Source organism: Macrobrachium nipponense, chromosome 33 (assembly GCF_015104395.2).
Source record: "Macrobrachium nipponense isolate FS-2020 chromosome 33, ASM1510439v2, whole genome shotgun sequence".
Taxonomy (NCBI): Eukaryota; Metazoa; Arthropoda; class Malacostraca; order Decapoda; family Palaemonidae; genus Macrobrachium; species Macrobrachium nipponense.
This window is the reverse complement of record NC_087219.1, coordinates 32,535,918-32,553,659: the sequence shown is the minus strand read 5'-3', so window position 1 is coordinate 32,553,659 and position 17,742 is coordinate 32,535,918. Positions and strand designations below refer to the sequence as shown.

Genomic DNA, 17,742 nt, shown 5'->3' with positions numbered 1-17,742 from the left:
GTTGAGCCTTTCATATCTCGAGGTACTACTGTACTGTATTTTCATACTATTCTCAAGACTAAATGTTTTTTGGATGATAGTTTAAGGTATATTTGGTGTTTGAACAATTAAAATAGGCAGTTATAAGCATTTTAGATGGGCTCTTTGGTGTTTGAACTATTAAAATGACAATTTGTCGAAATTGCATTTTTCGTAACTATACAAACCTGAGGTCTTTTACAATAGGAAGGTAACTAGCGGCAGCTGGGACGGTCGTAAGTCTTCGAACAAGGGAGTTTCGGTAGTTAACTGCTTGTCCGACAGTGCTGCGCGCAGCGCGACTGGGAGATAAAGAATCACTTTTGCTTTAGGCCCAGGAAAAAACACAGAGTGAGGGGTGGCATGAGGTGGGACTAATATGTAAAAGGACCTCAGGTTTGTATAGTTAGGAAAAAGGCAATTTTCGACAAATTGTCATTTGTTCCTGTACGATATACAAACCATCGGTCCCCTTGACAATAGGAAGACTCACTTCTTGGTGGGAGGAATCTGAGTCTCTTGAGAACAGACTGGTGTTCGCCCAACCTTGGATTGCCTCCCTGGTCGTAAGAGCGAGGGAGGTATCCTAGCCTCCTGCCCAATTGATCAGGGTATGTACCGCAGGATCAATGGTCAGACCACTGGACCCAAGTAATAAGAGAGAGGCAAGCGTATCTCTTAAAACTAGCAAGCAAGAACTTGTTCCTGTTGCAAGAGGTAACATAAAGTTATGGGTGTCTCTTGTTGGCTTCCACTTCCCCACCTTGTTGGGGGAAGTGGTGGATATTCACTCCTATCCCTAATGAAAGGGATAGGATGGGGCCTCGGTCGTGTAGCCTACCTGCATCGCCTCCTGCCCATAGCGTTAAAGTGAACTACCGGGGGGGCAAATTCCCCCCTTCCCTCCTGCCCACAGGGTACAGAGGGTGAAAGAGAAAAAGATGGGGGGGAAAGGAGAAGGCCAGTCACCTTCTCAATCACCTATCCCTTCATGCAGTCCACATCACGAAACGATGCTGTTCGGTCCGCTCGGGAGCCGGGTAAGCTACACAAGTGTTGAGCAGCCACCACGGGTCGTAAGGAACAATTGTCCAAGGAACTGTGGGCTATATCCTGAAGGTAGAAGGAGGAACGCAAAGGAAGGACCAATATCTCTGACTTCGTGGGCTCTCGGACGAAGGGTATGGATGTCGTCGCTACCATCAGCTTTGTACGCCCTTCTGATCACCTCACGCAGCCAACAAGAAAGAGTGTTCCTGTAACTTCTTCTTGGTCATCCCAGTGCTAATGAAGATGCGTCAACACTGATCATCTTCTTCTTCAGGTTATCCAGGGAGGACAATACAGTGGACCCCCCGTATTCGCGGGGGATGCGTACTAGAACCCCCCCGTGAATAGTTAGAATCCGCGAATGTTTGGAACCCCTATAAAAATGCTAAAAAACAGCCTATTTTGTTAGTAAAACTCAAGAAAAACCCACTAAAAAATTTTCATACATGGTTTTTTTAATAGTTTTATCACAAAAAGTGCATTTATGATGAAATTCATCAAAAAAAACAGGAATTTGGGGATATTTATCATAGAAAAATACCGCGAATGCGCGAATTTTCCGCGAATAATGCAGGGAAACGTTCCCGAGAGAAATCCGCGAATGTGTGAGTCCGCGAATCTGGAGAACGCGAATACGGGGGGTCCACTGTACTTGGAAGTAGAGCTGGCAGGGCGGGGAGCAGGCGATGTCTTCCGCTATACATCTGTAATTCGGGGTGAATAATGAACAATTGCACACCTACGAATACGAGATATTTTAGAAGACAAACTCAGATGTCTGAAGAAATCATTCCGCATTATCGCAGGGGTGCGATGCAGCGGGACCTTACCTTACAGACCTTACAGTTCGTTCGGGTTGCCCAGGTCCCTCAGTGTGAGGCACGTCTAATGTCTACCAGAGAGTTGCTAGTACATCTTCCGGTATATTTTGCATCTTCCAATCTTGGATGGTCTGGGATGCAGTTTAGATATTTGTCGAGCTTATTCTTAAACACAATCTTAATTGCTCACTCCTGATATATTCCTCAGATGAGCTGGCAACGCATTGAATAGACGCTGCATTATCGATGCTGGTGCGTAGTGGATTAATGTCCTGTGTGCTTTCCTTATTTTTCCTGGTATTGTTTTGGGCACTATTAATCTACCTCTGCTTGCTCTTTCTGATATTTTTTAGTTCCATGATATTTTCTGTTATTCCTTCTATCTGTTTCCATGCCTGAATTATCATGTAGCGTTCTCTTCTCCTTTCTAGACTATATAATTTTAAGGATTGTAGTCTTTCCCAGTAGTCAAGGTCCTTAACTTCTTCTATTCTAGCTGTAAAGGACCTTTGTACACTCTCTATTTGTGCAATAATCCTTTTGATAGTGTGGGTACCATGTCATATTGCAATATTCAAGTGGACTACGAACATATGTTTTATAAAGCATAATCATGTGTTCAGCTTTTTCTTGTTTTGAAGTGCCGTAACAACATTCCCATTTTTGCTTTACATTTTGCCAAAAGAATTGCTATTTGATCATTATGCATAACATGTTCCTATTCATCATCACACCAAGGTCTTTAACTGCTTCCTTATTTGTGATTGTCTCATTATTAGGTCTCCTATATGCATATAGCTTTCCTTCTCTGTCTCCATAATTTATTGATTCAAATTTATCAGAGTTAAATACCATCCTATTTTCCTCTGCCCAATCATATACTTTGTTAAGGTCTCTTTGTAGAGCGTTCCTATCTTCATCACAAGTAATTTCTCTACTTATTCTTGTGTCATCAGCGAAACTACTCACTACCGAATCCTTAACATTACTGTCTATGTCTTCAATCATAATAACAAACAGTATTGCAGCTAACACCGTACCTTGTGGAACACCGGATATTACCTTGGTTTCATCCGATTTCTCATCGTTTGCAATAACTATCTGTTTTCTGTTGTGTAAAAATTCTTTTAACCATCTTCCTACTTTATCTACGATATTGTGTTTTCTAATTTTCTTTGCTAATATATTATGGTCTACTTTGTCAAAAGCTTTTGCAAAGTCTAGATAAACCACATCTGTTCCATTTTTCCGCTATTTCATATTTTTTGAATATGTTCTCACGGTGGACTAACAGTTGGGTTTGTGTACTTTTTCCGGGTACGAAACCATGTTGTCCCTATATTAAACAAATATTTTTTTATTAAATGTTTCATAATATTTTTCTTCATTACCCTTTCATACACTTTCATAATATGTGATGTTAGACTCACAGGCCTATAATTACTTGCCTCTAGTCTTGATCCACTTTTGAAAGTATGGGATCCTATGCTAATTTGTGCTCATCATAAACCTTGCCTGTATCTACACTTTGTCTTAATAATATTGCAAGTGGCTTTGCGATAGAATGAACTACTTTCTTTAACAAAATAGCAGGACTCCATCCGGCCCTGCAGCAGCTCCATTTTTAATTTCATTAATTGCCTGCACAATATCAGCTTCATTAATTTCTATGTCAGCTAAATATTCACTATTTTCGTCCCTTACTTCTATATCATTATCTTCATTATCTATTCTAGGGGTGAATTCTCTCTTATATCGTTCTGCCAGTATGTTGCAAATTTCCTTTTTTCATTCGTTAATCTCCTTTAATTCTCAGAGGGCCTATTTCTATTCTTCTTTTATTCATCTTCTTCGCATATGAGTATATAGTTTGGGGTTTTGCCTGATATTTAATAGGGTTTTTTCTTCCAAGTCCCGTTTTTCATTTCTTTTGATTGTATAATCTTTTGTTCTGCATTTTCTATCTTACTTTTTAGTTCTATAACTTTCCATGCATTTTTTTCTTTTGCAAGACCTTTTTTCCACGTTCTGATTTTCTGGAACAAGATCCTTCTGTCTCTTGGTATGCATGAATGATGTTTACTTTTCTTCTTCGGTATATATTTATCCACTATTTTCTCTAATATTTTATATAATATCTCTGTATTTACCCTTATGTCATCGCTTACGAAAATGTTATCCAATCTTTGTTTAATTCTTCATTTATTTCTGACCATTTTATATTTTTACTGTAGAAGTTGTATTTTCCATATCCTTCCCACTTTTCATTTCTTGCTTATCTCTGTTTTCACTTGCTTTGGAATGAACTGTTAATTCTATGACATTATGGTCTGAAATACTCGCATTATAAACTATTATTTCTTTACATAATTCATCTCATTCACAAATACTAGGTCTAAAGTATTTTCCTTTCTTGTTGGCAGGTGATTTATTTGTTGAATGTTGTATTCTAGTAGCATATCTAATAGCTTTTCGAATTGCCTCTTATCTTCTGCACTACTATTACTCTCTTTTTTATAGTATAAGTACAACCACAATCTCCTATTCGTTCTTCCATTCTACGAAAAGGAAAGTTGAAGTCAACAGATAGGAGAATAGTCCCCCCCCCCCCCCCCAGTCCTTTGTGATTTTCTACATATATCATCCAATTTTTTCAATTATTAAGTCAAACTCTTTAGTATTAGGAGGTCTATATATTACTATGTTCATTAATTTTTCAGATTCAAATTCTTCCCAAAAACCGCTATTCGTTTCCACATTCTGAGTTACTATAATTTCTCATATATTTTTCCTTGTTTTTTGTCTTTCCCATATATTGCGGTTCCCCCTTGATTCCTATTTTTTCTATCTGATCTATAAGTTTGGAACCCTTTTATTTGATCATCATTCCCAGTCTCTTGGAATACCAGGTTTCACTTAATATTCATTATATCTATTTTCTTTCAATTTTGGGTTAGTTTCTTCTAAGTACTCTCTATTTTTCTTTTTGTAGCTTTTTACTCATAACTAAACCATGCGCATGTCATCACTATGATGGTTTGCGTGTTTTCTCCTTCATTTAATATTGGTAGTAATAAGGATTTTCCCATGTCTCTTTCATGTTTCTGGTATGTTTTGTTTTTCTTTTTTTTTTTTTCATTCCAGAAATTCTGACATTAAAAAATCCAACTTTTTTTCTAATATTTTTTGATCCTTCCTTCATCATAATTATTCATTTTGTGTCCTGAATCTGCAATTTTCTCCGTTTCTGCAATATCCTCTTGCATAATAAAAACAGTTTATTATCTCTTGAGTAAATTTTTGGAGCTGATGACTTTGAAAATTTTTTGCTGACACCTCTGCATATCTCATTGGTGGTTTGCTTTTCTCTTTTACCTGATATTCCTTAGTTGATTTCTCTCTTTGAGTTGGTTTCTTTCTTTTTATTTTGGATTTTATTTACTTGGTTGGTTATTTATTTGATTATGATTCATGCTACAGGGGTGCATATATTTGCATTTTTTGTGTCGATCTTACATCCTTTTCCTTCTTTTAGGTTTTTGCATATTTTTGGATGCAGATCTCTGCAATCATCCCATAGCCATCTAGGTATGCACATTTTACCATATATTTCATAGTTGTGATATTACCTTAGGATGTTTGTAGTATAACATCTTTCTCCAAATCTGCAATTCCTCTTTTCAAAAGGTTGCAGATTTGTCTTTCTTTCTTGTCTATTTTTTTCCTCTTTCCCGTCATTGTGTAGATGTGTAGAGCCTCTTCGGGATTTGCTTTTCTGTTGCCATATCGTAATTTAATTTCTTCGTAGGTATGCTGCTTTATTGCCTAATATGTATATCAATGAGTATCTCTGCATCCATACTTTTTATCTTGTTCTTTGTTTTCCTTATTTTTTTTTCTGTCATTTCATTTTTGTTTACTTCTCTTTGTTCTTTTCCGTTTCCTCTTCTTCTTCTTCTTCTTCTTCCTTCTTCTCCTCTTCTTCTTCATCCTCAACTATTTGTACATTCAATCTTGATTTAATAACATTGTCTATCCATGATAGACATGTTGAACAAAAAATTCTTGTATCTTTTCTCAATATGATAGAGTCCATTGAGATATCTCTGTCTGAAATTCTCGCAATGTCCAAGGCAATGCAGTAGAGATGGTCATTCATGTATGTGAGAATCCCCGTCAATCAGAGGCCTAAGTCTGTGATAGTCAGGCAGAGATACGGTTTTTCGGTAGTCAATTATTGTAGGGGAACAGAGACACAGTTAGCTCTCGCTCACTCCGTCATCCTGAGTTGCCAGGTAACCCATTCCAAGAAGGAATGCGTTCGGCTAGAACCATCAAGCATAAAAAAAATACGCTCGAGCAATTGTATTTAAACGAAACGGATTTCGGTGAATACAAAAGCTGAGGTGGTGTTTTGGTCGTAACATTACCATAAGTATCTCAAAATCGAAACTGGTAACTCCTGGGAGTTTGCAGGCAGTCCCAAGTTGCAGTTCAATTAAGATACTATTCGTCTCGATCACAATCCGTAGAGTTAACTACGGTATGTGCCTACGCCCTGGACAATTCAACTGATTAACAGAATCATGTCGCGAGGGTAATATACGTAGTATATTTGTAGGTTTTCTTGTACAAAGACCTCCATCCTAAATTCTTTTCCATTCGAGGAATGAGAATAAGGATTGGAAGCTGACACCCTTTATTCTCTAATCAAGAGAGTGAAGGAGAAGTCTTCCCTGAAGGAAAGCTTCAATGGTGATAACAGAATACCGAAGACAACAGTTCCAGCCAAACTGGATGTTCCCGTTCGTTCTTCTCTATCCCAGGGTTGGTCGCCTACTGTGAGATATTCTTCCTTCAGCAGCAGTGCTTCTTCCAAACCTAGAAATTCCAGGAATTCGAGATTCGGCGAGATTCCCAGATTATTGTAGTAACATTATCGGGGATTCTCGTCTAGACCCCTCTGGACCGTGGTTTCGCCCAAGTGTCTGCAGATTGTAAAAAAACCTGAACACTTTGAGAGTGCTAGAAATTCCGCGAATTCTAAGCACTCGGCGAAACCCCCACCGAATTCGTCAGCACGATCATCGGTTGGTGGTCCGCACCCGATTCCCGTAGAAATCGAGGATGGGGCAGAACAGAATCCTTCCTCAACGACGGGGACTTACGTCCGGTAGGACCCGAAGGTCCACCCCAGGGACGCAGTCCCCAACGTGGAATCCTACAGAGAACTCTCTGCAGGATCCCTCCCCTTTCCCTCGTAGCCGTAAGGAGAGAGGGAATGGGGGAGGAAATGGATACTCGCTCGCCTTCCCAGTGGAACTAGCAGTTGGAGAAGCGAGTACGAGCAGCCATCCCCTTGCGGCGATGGCCTCTCAGAATCTGGGAAAACGTATCGTCAGGAGAAAACATTTTCCCGAGGAGGGTTGGACGAACTCGTACTGTAGGTTAAGCGTCTGCCGCCACCGTGAACGTCGTCTGGGTGGGGCTGATCGAGCACCTGATAGGAGAGAGCCGATACCGTCCTCCGACTCCTCCTAGTCCTCGTCAAGGCCGAAACCTCTCAAGGTTGAAGGGACGGACAGGTGAGGGAGACCTGATGCTCCTACCCTTCATACTAGCATGCTAGTAGGCTGGGAGGACTGCAGGCGATCACCAACCAACAGTGGCGATCGAGCTGCAGGTCTGGACCAGCGGCTTCTTGGAGAAAAGCTGGACCAAGGAACGGAGCATCGGTTCTCATGTTCAGGGGAGCTGTTATGAGAGCTCCTCCCTTGCCTACCAGCAGAACCGGTAGGCTGGGAGGACTGTGATCATCATCAACCACGGTGATGGTCGAGTTGCTGGTCTGGACCAGCGGTTGGCGATCATTCCCCGAGGTCGTTGTGCTGACGAATCAGCACAATGACCTCAGCAAAATTCCTCTGGATCTCAGGAGTGCATGCATCTTGAGGAGTAGGACCATCAAGCCCCTCCAGCAAGAGCAATTCCCGAGACCCTCCTTCTTCAGAGGGAGGAACAGCGGCAGACCCCTCCTGGTCTCCTCCTGCCACTTGCGCATACGACCTGGTCGATCCGAGGACCGTGCCTGGCATGTAGGACGTTGTGGCGGAATCGTGGGGGGGCGCACCCCTCACGATCACTCCTTGTTATCTCGCCCTTCCCGGTGTAACCCGAGGAAGTTGGAGGAACAGGGGAGGAAGACCTGATGCACCCCCCTTGCTCACCGGCAGAACCGGTGTGCTTGGGGGGCTGCAGGCGATCGCTAACGGTGGCGATCGAGCTGCAGGCCTGGTCGTGCCGTCCCCCTGGGGCGAGCAGCTGGGACCGAGAACAGCGGCCCCGGTCCCGTGCGTCAGGGGAGCTGCTGCGGTGGGAGCGGCGGTCAGGGGACCTGCAGAGACCACTGTCGCGATGGGACAGGTGCCTATTCTCAAGGCGCATCGAACCACTGGAACCAGCCGAGGCTGGTTCCTGCAATCGAAGGGACCTCTTACCAGCCTCCGCCCATGGTCGGTCTAGGACCGTCACAGCAACCCTAGTAACAGCGGGTTGCTACGAGAGCGATCGTGGTCAGCGAGAGTCACTTGAGCGGCTCTCGCCAGCCTTCTGCTCCGTGCCTTGGGTCCTGGCGCCGAGCGAGCGACCCGTACACTCGGAACCTCTCGCGAGCAAGAGGCCGAGTTGGAACTGGTGTAGCGGCAGCGCCCCTACACCAGGCAAGGAAGTACCGGTGTTAGCCGGTACTCCTCTGGTCCCCATCTTCTTCCTTGTGGAAGGAGAGACGGGCCCTGCTACCGAAGGAGCAGGAGGACCAGCAGAAGGACCCCCCGTCCCACCGGAGTGAGACGGGCCCTTAGAAGTTCCCGAAGGAGCCTTCTTAGGGGGGAAGGAGGTAGCCTTCTTCTTCCTCAGCTTGGAAGCCTTGGGAGTCGAAGGGGAAGAGGCGGCAGCAGTCGACAAAGAAGAGGACGAAGACGACGACGACACCTTCCTCTTACTCTTCTTCGTCAGCTCCCTCAGGACAGACGTCAAGTCTTCCATCCAGGATGGAGCCAGGGCTGCTGTTGCCGTAGCAACAGGGCCTGGCTGCACCTGTCCGGAAGGACCAGCGTCTGGGGCAGCAACACCGCGGGCTGGAACGACGTCGGCAGGTGGCAGGAACAGCAACAGCGGCAGGTGCGGCAGACAGGGCAGGTACTCTAGGAGACGGGCAGCAGCCCACGACATCCTGGTACCGGCGGCAGATCCAGGGCGAGCTCTTTGGGCAACGGAGACCGGGGCTGGCAGCACAAAGAATCTGGAGGAGGCACACCCTTCTCGGCACGGCAGTGATCGGGCCCTGCACGGCGGGCCGTTGCTTCACAGACATCACGAGAGGGGTGTAAACCAGGTGTAGTGGTGGTCACCGCTCCATGAGTGACCGGCACAGCTCCCGCCAGATGCTGGAGCAGCCTCCGGATGCTCGGCGTGCCCCTGAAGTCCCAGCGACATCCACACCTGGCCAAGGTCGCCCCCGCAGCGGAGGAGCCCTGAGGAAGCAATAGTCAGAAGTTGGGGGGGGGGGGGGGGGGTGCCCAGCCCCACCCCGAGGCGAACGGAAGACCCTGAATACAAGTGCACGTCGGGTAACGAGCGCCCACCTCCTCTACGCTCGACGGATCGGGCGAAGAGAAGGACCTCGAACCCCCCCCCCCCTACAAGGAGAAGGCGGCATACATGGGAGCTGAGCGGGGGGGGGGCAGGAAAGAAGACGAAGTATCGGTTACCAAGGGAGTCGCGGGAGAGCTTTCCGACGACTCCTTGGCAGGACTTCGTTTCTTCCTGCCCTCGTACAACACCCACTGCACCTCCGACCAATTAGAACAAATGTTACACGGCTTGGCCCGAGCGCATTCGCGCCCTCGGCACTGAGCGCAAGGGCATGAGGATCTATTCCCGGGAATGAGCAGAATCCTTGATCCATAATGATAATAATAAATGAAAATGAAAAAGAATACTGTACTCACAATTTTCACTTTCACACTATCACAAAAATACAAGGCTCAGGCCGAGAGCATTCACGCTCTCGGCACCTAGCGCAAATGAGGATCAATCTTCGGAAAAGAACGGAAGACCCCACACTTGCGGCCCTCCACCCCCGGTACACTCTACGGTTGATGGAGGGCACGGGGATAGCTCAATGTCCGATGATCCATAAAATCAATGTAATAAAAGATGAAAAAGACGGTACGTAATTACAATTCACTTTCAAACACTGACAAACCAAGTTGAAAAATTCACAACAAAAGCAAGCATACGACGATGAAGCGGGCAGAGAGCGATGACGCAACACGTCCTCCACACACACGGCCAAAGCAAAAGTGGTTCTTCACCTCCCAGTTGTGCTGCACGCGCACTGTCGGACAAGCAGTTAACGACGGAACTCCTTGTTCAAAGCTTACAACCGTCCAGCTGCCGCTAGTTACCTTCCTATTGTAAAAGGACCGATGGTTTGTATATCGTACCGGAACAACAGACAGTTATAAGCATTTTTGGAGGGGGTTTCAGTATTTGTGGGTTTTTGGTATTCGCTGGTGGGTGCGGAACGCATCTCCCAAAATACGGTGGACGACTGTAATGCAGAGCACATCTCAAGAGATAAATACACAAAACTTTCTAAACTAAACCAAATCCTGACCCATAAAGCACCCAACAGTCCACTTTCTTTATAACCCAAGCCTCCTCTTGTTTAGCTAAATATTAGAGAATTCAACTTACCTGTAATGTCTCTCTGGAGAATAGCACAAGTGAGAGCAGTGAGAACGAGTGTTTATAGTGGCTAATGAGGTAGCAATTGAAAGTGTATCTGAGACATGGCCCACAAGAAGAGAAAGGTATTTCCTTAAAAGCCAGCCAGCTCCCTCAACTTCACTTTCTGTAAGATTACAAAAACAATCGTTGTCTATGCACTCAGCATTAAAATTATCATAAACTTTTTATACCAATATAAAATTCTCAAGTCATAGTGTGTATTAGCAATTACATGTATTTTCTGCTACTGTGTGCTACATAAACTGACTGAACTGAAGATTGTAAGTATTATGGTTTTTGTGAAGTTGTTTTGATTTACAATAAATAAAGATAACACATAAAAGATATTTATTGTCATATTACTAGGGCTATTCTTAATTACCAGTCCAAGGCCTTCAGATAACAGGAACTTAACTGCATTATAAAACAGACTGAGAATTTTGAATCACACTCATGGACTCCCCAAGGCTTACCAATGAGAATTAAAAATGATGTTTTTATGATAAAACAAAGTTTTATGTATACTTACCTGGCAGGTATACTATATATATACGTAGCTATATTCTCTGTCGCACTGGCAGAAATTTTCAAAACTCGCGGCAAACCGCTAGTTTACCGGTAGTTCAGGTGATCACCACCCACCTCACGTGGCACTGGCGCTTGGAACCAATTCCCATTTTCATCAGATTTTCTCTGAACCTGTCCCCTGAGGGGAGGAGGGTGGAATTTAATTATATATGCCTGCCAGGTAAGTATACATAAAACTTTGTTTTATCATAAAAATGTCATTTTTATGCATGACACTTACCTGGCAGGTATATATATATAGCTGATTGACACATTTGGAGGTGGGTCCAAAGACAGCAACATCGTTGGAGATTAAAAATGACAAATTTGTCGAAAATTGCATTTTTCCTAACTATACAAACCTGAGGTCCTTTAACAATAGGAAGTAGCTAAGCGGCAGCTGGAACGGTCGTAAGCTTCGAACAAGGGAGAACGGTAGTTAACTGCTTGTCCGACAGTCGCGCGCCGCGCGACTGGGAGGTAAACAAATCACTTTTGCTTTGGCCCATGCAAAATACGCAGAGTGAGGGGTGGCATGAGGAGGGACTATATGTAAAGGACCTCAGGTTTGTATAGTTAGGAAAAATGCAATTTTCGACAAATTGTCATTTGTTCCGATACGTATACAAACCATCGGTCCTTTAACAATAGGAAGACTCACTTCTTGGTGGGAGGAATCTGAGTCTTTTGATGAACAGACTGGTGTTCGTCCATCCCTGGAATGCCTCCCTGGTCGTAAGAGCGAGGGAGGGATCCAAGCCTCTGTCCGATTGATCGGGGTGTGCACCGCAGGATCAATGGTCAGACCTCTGGGCCGAGTACTAAGAGAGAGGCAAGCGTATCTCTTCGTACCAGCAAGCAAGAACTTGTTCCTGTTTGCAAGAGCAACATAAAAGTATGGGTTGTCTCAAGCTGGCATCCACTTCCTCCCCCTTGTTGGAGGAAGTGGTGGATATACGCTCCTATCCCTAGTGAAAGGGATAGGATGGGGCTCTGTTGAGTAGCTCACCTGCATCTTGTCCTTATCCAGCAGGGTGACGACCGTGTTCCCTCTAACGCACAGGTAGAGGGGGAAGAAAAAGATGGGAACGAGGAGCCAGTCACACTCCTCCATTCACCATCCATCTTACGGTACCCCACCGGACTCGATGCTGCTTGTTCAGCCTGCACGAGGGTCCTGGGTTCGCTACAAAACAACGGTTTTGGTTGAGCCAGCCACCAGGGTCCCAAAGGAAAAACAAAGATCCGAAGGACCTGTGGGCAATATCCCGAAGGTATAAGGAACGGGCAAATGTGGTTCTGGTTGGACCAGACCCTCTGCCTTCAGTACCTGCGCCAAGGAGAAGTTTCTTGTGGACAAGGCAGATGTCATTCGAATCCTTTTTTTTTTTCCCTTTTTCCTTTCCTTTTTTTTTTCCTCACATCGAAGGCGGTGAAGTCCATTAGGGAGGGGATTGTGGAACGACATCGAACAATCGTCAGGGATACCGGAAGGGTTTCTGAGTCCTTGCGCTACGAAGTTTCGGTACGAAACTCGAAGCGTCACGGATCCCCATTCCCCTGGGTGCCATGGAACTTCGCAGGGAGAAGTCATGGCAGTTCCTCAGAGGAAAAGAAGGAAATAGTCGCATGACTAATCCCTTTCTTCTCTACCTTCGGTGATGTTCCAGTTACCCGCGCAAACTGGTCTGTCCGTTAGCAACGAAGTCTCTCGCATCCTCCTATCCCCATGCAGCGTAGTTCTCGGGTAGTGGATAGGTACACCGACACTCCATGGTGGGTGTCAATGGTATGGGTTACTGTGACAAGCTATTAAAAACGAAGTAACTGGTTGCTGTGTTAACAACCGACTAAGTCAACAGGCGTAAATTCGTAAACTGACTCGGGCGCTCTGACAGCTGCCGACCGACTGCGTTTTTTCGGTAGGAGGCCAAGTTGTCAAAGCATCCCGAGTAAGTCCACGTGACCTTCGCCTTTTTGGAAAGGGTTTTTATGCCGAGAGACCAAACCAAATGATGTTATTTGTTTGTTGTCACCATTGCCCGGGACAGCGGGTGCGTGATGAGTTCTCTTAAGGCATGTACCCAACATACGAAAGTTCAATTGCCTCTAGAGACCTAGGTCCCTGAAAGGTAAAACCATCTCATGTTTGGTTGGAAACTACTTCAACTAACGGAGAAACAACACTTTATTGTAACCGTTGAAGACGAAGGTAGATATTGAATGCAACCTACCGTACTTCACATATGAATCGAGAGAAGGATCCTCAAGAATTCGATAACCTGTGCTTACAAACATGACTGAAAAACGCTACCCTAGCTATTTGTCATTGCTGTTCCTGGTGAGAAGTTCGTAGTTGCAATGAAAGCGGGTAAGCGTTCGTTCGGTAAATGAAAAACCACAGGTGAAAGGCCCGCCTGAAAGAACTGCTTCTCATGGGCTGAACATTATGGAGGTAGAGCTGTCAGGTCGGAGAGTAGGCGATGTCTTCTGACATCATCTTGTAAATTCGGGTTTGAAAACAATTGAAACAATTGTACACCATACTAATACGAAGATATTTTGAAGACCCAAACTCAGATGTCTGCAAAATCATTCGCAATTATTCGCCAGTGCGATGCAGCGGGGAGACTTGTACAGACTTTCTGTTAACCGTGCGGTAAAACAGAAAGATGCAAGAGTCCAAGAGATATCTCTGTTGAAAATTCTCGCAATGTTCGAAGGTCGATGGGAAATCTAGCGTCACCGCAGGTAGATTGGTCCCTTCATTGTATTGCGAGAATCCCCGCGTTAATCCGAAGACCTCAAAGTCCATGGATTTGGTTAGGCAGAGATACGGTTTCGGTAGTCAATCAAGCAGGGGAGGGAGAGAGAGACCTACATGAACCGTGAACTCTCGGAGGCCCAGGCTGATACTAGAGGCTGCTTAATATCAGGCAGTTCAATAACGCAGTGGGTTGGCCATGCTGACCTCGTCATCCTGAGGTTGCCAAGGTAATCCCATTATTCCACGAAGGAATTGCGTTCGGACTTATAACTACCGAGGCATAAAACAAGAATATGCTCGGGCAATTATATTTAGGCGAAACGAATTTCGGTAAAATATAAAAAGTTGAAATGGTGTTGTCCGTGACAAAACCATAAGATATAAAATTGAAACTGAAAACCTCCTGGGAGGTTGCAGGCAACCCCGAGTTGCCAGTTCAAATTATAATACTTCTCGTCTAAGTCGCAAATCCGTAGAAATCAACTAGGATATGCCGCCTAACCCCTCGGACAATTCAACGTGCTTAGCAGAATCAGGGTCTCTGAGGTTCTAATATACGTAGTATATTTGGGTAGGATTCCTGAACCAACGATCTCCATCCTAAATTCTTTCCTTCAAGAAAACAAAATAATAAGGATTGGAGATCGACCCCCACCTTCGTTCTCTATCAAAGAGAAGTGAGGGAGAGTCTTCCTCGAAGGAAAAGCTTTCAAAAAAAAAATGGTGAACAGAATACTAACGACGATAGTTCAATCCAAACTGGATATTCCCGTCCAGATCTTCCCTCTATTCCAAGGTTGGTTCCGGCCATTACTGTGAGATAGTTTCTTTCATCAGCAGGTCTTCTTCCAAAACAATGCTAGAAATTCCAGGAATTTGTCGAGCATAGGGCGAGGTTTCCCGATTATCGGTTGTTTGTAACAATATCGGGGATTCTCGTCTCGCTCAATTCTTTTGGACCACCGTAGGTCTCGCGTTAAGTGTTTGAAGATCGTAAAAAAAACTCGAAACACTCTGAATGCGCTAGAAATTCCGTTAGAATTGTCCTAAAGCAGTCCTGCGAAAACCCCCACCGAATTCGTTCAAACGATATCGGCTGGTGGGTCCTCTCGATTCCCCGTTAGAAAATCGAGAATGGAGTCAGGCTTCCTCCTCAACGACCGGGGCTTAAACGTTCAGGTAGGGACCCGAAGGGTCCCCCCGGTTAAGCGCAGTCCCGAACGATGGGATCCTTACTAAAAGAAAAAATCTCTGTCGGGATCCATCCTTCCCCTTTCCCTCGTATCCTGTAAGGAGCAGAGGGAATGGGGAAGGAATTGGATACACTCCGCGCCTCGCCCTTCCCAGTGGAACTAGCTAGTTGGAGAAGAGTTAAGGAGCGCCAATCGCCTTGCGGCGATTGGCCTCTCAGAGTCTGGGAAAAACGTATCGTCAGGAGAAAAAAGAAAACGTTTTTCCCGCGGAGGGTTACGAACTCCTCACTGTAGGTAATAGGGTCTGCCACGCCACTGTGAACGTCGTCTGGGTTGGGGTGGGACTGAATCGAAACCACCTGACAGGAAGAGAGCCCGATACCGTCCTCCGACTTCATTGCCCAGTCCTCCGGTCGAGGGGTCCGAAAACCCTCTCAGGAGGACCGAAGGAGTAATTTAAAGAAATAACGGTGTCCGAAGACACGATAGAAAACGCCGCTGTCGCAGTTAGAGGAGGTGGAAAGTAGCTTGAATCGATACCGGGCCAGAACTGAAGAGAGCCTTCTTGTCCGGAGAACGAGAAACATGGTTCGAGACAAGAATCGGTCAAGCTCCGATCGCGGCAGACCCACCCGGTCGGTTTGGGTTTGTCCTCCGGGCCCCAAAACGACTCGGAGCAGAGACGTGGGCTCTGGCTGGGGGTGGGCGGCTAGGCAATACCTTCCGCAGGGTCATTATGCTGACGAATCAGCTTAATGACTTCTGGCAAATTTCCTCTGTATCTCGGGAGTAACCGCGTCTTGCGGAAGTAGGACCAGTTCCCAGTCCCTCCAACAAGAAAAACAGATCCCCTAGATACTCCTCCTTCAGAAGGAGGAAGAGCGGCAGACCCCTGACGGTCCGCCTCCAAGCTAATTGCGCGTATGGTCCCTGGTCGGTCCTAGAACCGTGCCTGGTTCCATACGGCGTCAATCGGGGGTCGCGAGCGGCGCCCACCTCTCGCGATCACTCATAAGGTACCGTCGCTTCCTACCCGGCGTAGCCCGAATGGAGGTTGAAGGTTACATGGAGAGGCAGGACCTTGACGCTACCCCCCTAGCTCGCTGGCAGGACCAGCGTGCTTGGAGGGCTGCCTGCTGATCGTCAAACCCATGCCGGCGGTTGGGCGATCGAGCAGCAGGCCTAGCCTTGCCGCTCGCCTGAGGCAGAGAGGTTGGCTTTGAGGCTGAGAAACGTCGACGCTGATCTCTAGCGTCCAGGCTGATGCTGTTTGCTGGTTACCGTACCCCTCCGCCCGGTCCCCGATGGGAGCCGGCCCGGTCCCAGGTCTCGGGATTGTTGGTTATGTTTTTTTTTCTTTTGGTTACCCTGCTAGGCTCCGCTGTCACGGTGAGGGAACCGGCGCGAGCCCTCCAATTCCGGACGCGTCGAGCCAGCTGGTACCAGCCGTGGCTGGTACCGACGGCCGCCGGGGACCCCCTTAACCTCGCCTCAACCCGGTTATGGGAGAGGCAGACCTGACGCTCCCCCCTCCCCCCTCGCTCCGCTGGCAGGGACCCAGCGTGCGTGGAGGGCTGCTGCTGATCGTCAAACTGATCCCGCGGTGACGGCTCGCGCAGCAGGCCTAGCCCTTACCGCTATGCGCCTGGGGCGATTGGCTCGGCATGAGAACGTCGAGGACCGATCTCTAGCGTCAGGCGAGCCTGCCGCTGGTCACCGTGAGGAGAGAGAGGAAGAGCTACCGCCCGGTCCCATCGGGAGCGGTTCGGGACGGTGTGACCTGCTAGGCTCTGTGGTCGCGTCGAGAACCGGAGGCCAGCGTTCCTCTCGGCGCGTCCGAGTCGCTGGTTAAAGAGCCAGTGGCTTGGTTACCGGCGGTGTGGGCCGCGGGGGACTCCTTCCTCCGCCCTCAACCCGTGGCTGATCAGCGGGACCGGGGTCAACCGTTAGCCCGAGAGCAGCCAGGTTGATCGCTGCGAGGAGACGTCCACTGGCCCTGGGCGAGGAGTCGTGTGCAACAGACTCATCGCCAGTCTTCTCTGCCTCCGCGCCGCCTTGTCTTGACCGGCGAGTGCGAGCTCGGGCGGTTCAAAAAACTTTGGGCTGGACGGTCTTCTTGGAAGAGCAGTCCAACTCGGTGCTTTCTCTCGAACGAGAAGCGGACCGAGACGGAACCTGGTTTAGCGGCAGACCCGCTAGCACCCAGGTTAGAGGACCCGCACCAGCCCGAAGGCTGGTAGCCCTTCTGGTCCCTCGTCGACTTTCATTTGCTTTGGCAAAGAAGCGGACGGGCCCCGTTCCCGAAGAAAAAGGAACAGGGAGGAACCAGAAAGAAGAGCTCCCCCAGCTCGCCTGAGCGAGCCGGGCCCCTTAGAAGATCCCGAAGGAGGTCTTCTTATAGGGGGAAGGAGGCAACCTTCTTCACTTCTTCGGCTGTTTGGCCTTAAAGAAGTCCAAGTGGGGAAGGGTCTTCTTCGCCAGGCTCCGCAGGACAGACGTCAGGAAGTCTTTCCAATCCGGAGGGAGGGACCGG

At 46.9% G+C, this 17,742-nt stretch overlaps 1 protein-coding gene across 1 annotated transcript in view; it reads right to left on the bottom strand.

The window, feature by feature from the left end:
* The window catches only part of LOC135202723 (E3 ubiquitin-protein ligase HERC2-like), a 50,793-nt gene that overhangs the window by 12,921 nt on the left and 20,130 nt on the right, over positions 1-17,742 (bottom strand). The window contains exon 7 of the mRNA XM_064232196.1: positions 10,650-10,806. The gene's annotated coding sequence lies outside the window, so the exon portion shown is untranslated. The remainder of the gene's footprint in view (positions 1-10,649; positions 10,807-17,742) is intronic.